Genomic DNA, 4,837 nt, shown 5'->3' on the forward strand with positions numbered 1-4,837 from the left:
ACATCCAACTTGTTTTACTGAAAGTACTGAACACTATTTCCCTACATTGAACATCTGTGATGATGACGCCTCTTCCTATTTGATAGTTTATGGCTGCAGTCTGTGTTTGGGGTTTCTAACTGCTGCACATATGTGTCATGTGTTCATTTAGACCCACAGTTTCCCTAGTTTGCTTATTGCAGCCCTGAGAGGACTGTGTTTTGAAGACTTGTAGTCAAAATGCAACTCCAACATCAAAATTATACTATAAAAATGGTTACTGGTGTGGTTTCCTTGTAATGCTAGATGATTTTCTTCCTCAAACATTCTGATGCAAAACTTACATAATTTTATAAATCCTAGTTTATTGAGTTTGGAGAAATACTTCCATATCTCCTGAAATGCTATAAGATAGTCCAGTCAGTCCTACATCATGTTATTGATACCTTTTGGTTTGAAGTTTCCAGGAGAATGAGGTAGAATAAGGTAATGTTGAGTTTTCTTGTGTAGTATTGGTCTGGGTTCCTTTTCTTTTTTCTCTTGTGAAGCTGATCTAAAGTACTAAAACCACAGCTGATAGGATAAGAGTTGCTCCTGCCATATAGAAGGCCTGCTCTGTAAATCTCCCAGTCGTGTCCACGATCAGACCTGAAAGAAACAAATAAGAGCATATGATTGATAGAAAGCTATGAATTACCTCAGCAGTGTGAACTACATCCTCTCACAATGATAGTATGCTGACTACATCAGCTTTCTAGACATCAGAGTGCATGGAACATCACCCCATTATAGCATTTTAAAATCTGAACACAACTCACATCTCGATTTACTTTGTGTATGTGAACTGCTACAGAAATAAAACACTATACAGTTTGAAGCATTTTCCAACCTGGCAGACAATAAAGGCAGAAAAAAACTAATCATGCAGCTTTGTATCTGAGTAGCCCCATGTTTTCTGGTGTAAGCTGCCACTAGTTGCTGTAATTTGGAAACCATAACAGTACAGCATGAGAGAGGTTAAAGAAGGAATGGAGAAGGCATCTGCTGGAGACACAGCTGGAGAGGTTGCCTGAAGTATTATCGGCTTTCCTGTTCATCATTTTACGAAGAGTCACAGATGTTAATAAAAGATGTCTTGGGTTTTAGGTAGTTTTAAGCCAACCAAAATACCAAATGCAGTACTGAGCAGTATATGTTAGAAATTGACTGCTCTGTGGTTATATTTGCAGGTTCATTTGTGGGCTTATGAGGGCCTCTTGCTTGGTCTTCCACTGGAAGTTTTTGTCCACATTAAGTGTATTCCCTGTCCCCATTCCAACCTAACATCAGTCCTGTTAGGCAAAGGAGCTCTGGATCCAATCTTTTTGATTTACTTTTAACAAAGGTGAGGAGAGCTAAGGAGCATTTAGAATTCCCTCCTCTTTTCCACACTTTTTAGCTTACTATAGATACACAAGAGGTCACAAACTAGTGACCAGGCATTACATAATGTCTTGTTACTTTTGTATTTTTTTTCAGATATTCCCAGCATACTTCGTGTATTGTTCTACCTCAAATTCTCTATAAATCTTCCTGTTTTATTTTCAAAAGTGACTTAAAATGTTCCAGCATTCAGTCTAACCCATTTCAACCTATTAGTGTGTCATTACCACAAAGTCACTGTAGTGCATGAGCAGTGTCTTTGGATATTAGAACTCAGATCCACATTTTACAAGTCCACACTGGTAATTTTCCTGCCACATCATTTTGTAAAGTCTCTGCAGCTTGCGCTTGTTTGTCTTGCAGTTTTTCCAAGATGATTTTGTCTCATTGCCAGCCCATAAATCCATGTGCTGTCTCATTGTCTGCTTTCTCTCCACGTTTTTTATGTGCTGCCTCCCCCATTTATTTTTATTAGTTAGCTCAAGTGCTGCTGAAAACAGAAGGCATCTTTGTAATATTTTCCTTGAGGCACACATACCCTCATGTTTCAAGCTGTTCCACTTGACCTTCTGTAGAAACCCTCCCAACAATACCAAGCATTTATGCAACATAATTAATTTCAAATCTCAGTTTCTTCTCTGAAAGTGTGGATCTGGTGCTTGTCCCAAGTTGCACTTCATAGCAAGACATGGAAGCCCACTAAATGGGAATGGTGGAATTCAGAGCAGGAACACCACCACGTGAACTCTCCCATTCTTCCCTTCTTTCATGTTGACAGGTATCTCTAAAATCACAGATAAGAGGGGAGAAGGACACTTTGGAGAGGAGTTATGCTGAATGTTTTTATAGACTTCTTGGTCCACATATCCTGAGGTAAAAAATGGGTAATTTGGGTCCAGATACAGATTTTGTTCAGTTTGGTCACTATCCCCCTTTCTTCTTGTAAACTGTATTTGGCAGAGTATCAACTTACCAGCAAGAGGAGGTCCCACAAAACCTCCAGTGCTTCGAATGAGCATGAAAAGCCTAGAGCCACTGTCAAAACTCTGGCATTGCCTACACATCTGCTAGCTACTGTAATAGCATGGCGACTGTTGTACCAAAGAAGAAATCCATACAAGCCAGTGAATATTGCCAAGGACAGGTAACTGTTAGCCAGTGGCAACAGCATCAGGGAATGCTGATCAGTGTAAGTGTCACTGTCAGCCAAATGTCTTGTTTTGGTAACGTGGAGATTGGCATACCAGCCACAGAGTCAGCCTGCCTGCAAAGTCCACCATAGCTAAAAGTGGATAACAGTGATGCAGTCCATGAATCGTCTATTCCCAGGCTGTAACTAGTGGAACTAAAAATAAGGGAGGAACAAAAAAACTCATAGCAGCTAATATACCAAAAACGGCATAAAGTCAAACTCTGGTTTGTCTAAGAGCATCCAGTTTGAAGGTTTTGTGTGTGGTGGGAGAACTTATCTTCTTTGTCTATCCTAGATTCACCATTGCCAGGTGATCTCTCAGTTTTCATGATGGTCTAGCCTCAAGGAGGCAGCTGCTTGCCAGGGTCGCATCAATACTCCAAGACACAGATATTTAGTTGTATGCCACCTATGATCAAGAGGGCACCTTTCCATCCATAATTGACTTATCAACCACTGGAAAAGTGGCCCAAACATAAACCAAAGACACATTCTCCAGCACTGGCAATAGCACTGGCCCAAAGCTCTTTTCTTGGAGAAATAATGGGCTCACAAGGCTAATGGCTGGTATCCATGAAAAGGAAATCCCAAGTCCTGAAAACACAAATACACATAGCACAGTCAGACACTGTTGAAGTATTTTGTGAAAGTGGAAATTTAATTGAGCAATGCTCCTACATTTGCAAAGTTGAAAAACTGGTAAAAGAAAGCAACTGTACTTTTACCAAGAGCATGAGTTCCAGTTGTACTATTTGTAAGAGTTCTACTTGTGGTGTGTGTTCTATAGGATTATGTTGTACATCCAAAACAAAAAGCAGAGTATGAGAGTGTACACTTCTGTATTCTTATTATGAAAAAAACAACCACACAAGTTGATTTGACAGGTTTCCCTCTGGGTGAAAGTCCATGGCTATGTCATTGAAACTAGATGGATCTCAGAGTGTCTGTGCTATCCTAATTAAGGCTGTACTAGTTCAGATCACTGGGTTAAGATGAGCTGTGTTCTGGGCAGAAAGTGAGGGAGGGTGTGAAGGAAGTTGCTGTGTTACCTCTATTTGCTCCTTAATTTTCTTGCCCGACGCTTTGGCATGCTTCATCAAACCCACTCTTACAGTGATTTTAATGGCTCCCTAGAAACTATTTGGCAGCCCAGGACTGCCAAGGGCTCAAATTCCAGACTTTTCTCAGGCATCCAGCCTGGAACTGAAATGGTTTATTTTATTGCCTGCCAGCTTTGCTCTCCTGTTCCCGGAAAATCTGCTGGATGTTGGAGACAATTTTTTGGGCCTGTTTTTACATATAGGAAAGAAAGGATTGGAATCAACTGAAAGCTTGGGGGTGTGTACAAACATAGATATTTGATAGGAAAGTACAAAATTTGGAATCTTTAGGTTTCCATGTACTTCACCACTCTTTTATTTCTTAAAACTTCACAGAACTCTTTGCTCTAAGTGAAAATAAAACACTTTCAATTTTCTGGTTGAATATAATATGCAGGTGAAAATTACTAGCATTTGATTATTCACCTTTTTTGTCATTGCAGGTTTATAGTGCAAATTCTTCATTCCAGAGTGGACATGAGGGAAATTACCTTTTAAGGGGGGATATTGGTTCTAAGTCACTCATAGAAGCAAAACAGAAATCAGATTTTAAAACTCCTACCATTAGTACCCTCAAATGAGGTTCTCTGAGCTGCTGGTGAAGGAATTCGTAAAGCCATAAAGTCATACCCTGTAGGAAGCCAGTTGTTGCATACATCCAACCAGTTGAGTCCAAGAAATCCCAGTGTCATTCCTGAAAAAGCAGGAATCCTCCAGTGATCACAAACTGCCCGATGGGTGTATCGTGCACAGAGTGAGCTGGCCAACAGGGGCTGAATCAGCAGCAAAATAGGAAAGATAAATACGTTAGGAACATAGTCTGATAAGACTGAATAATCAATAAAGCTTCTGAAGGAACAGGGACGGTGGTGGTCAATCAAGACTTTAAAATTGGATCCTTGCTGATAGGGAAGACTGTTCCTGTGGCAGAGATTTGTAAAATACATTCAAGTTAATGTGGGTGTTTTTAAAGTGAAAGAACTAGTTCAATGCCTTTGGTTGCAGAACAGTTTCTGCTGATTTATGTGTAAGACACAACTAACAACATGACAGCAGTTTGTGTATAGTTTTTAGCAGAAAGCGATACACCGTCATAAGAATGCTTCAAGTTAATTTATAAAACAAAATCATTATTGATAGAAGT

The 4,837-nt window shown here is 39.8% G+C and overlaps 1 pseudogene; it reads right to left on the reverse strand.

Annotated features, from left to right (window-relative positions):
* Window positions 1-364: 364 nt before the first annotated feature.
* On the reverse strand, window positions 365-4,385 carry LOC117438315 (monocarboxylate transporter 2-like; annotated as a pseudogene).
* Window positions 4,386-4,837: the final 452 nt, after the last annotated feature.

The sequence above is a fragment of the Melopsittacus undulatus genome, unplaced genomic scaffold, assembly GCF_012275295.1.
Source record: "Melopsittacus undulatus isolate bMelUnd1 unplaced genomic scaffold, bMelUnd1.mat.Z mat_scaffold_1010_arrow_ctg1, whole genome shotgun sequence".
Lineage (NCBI taxonomy): Eukaryota > Metazoa > Chordata > Aves > Psittaciformes > Psittaculidae > Melopsittacus > Melopsittacus undulatus.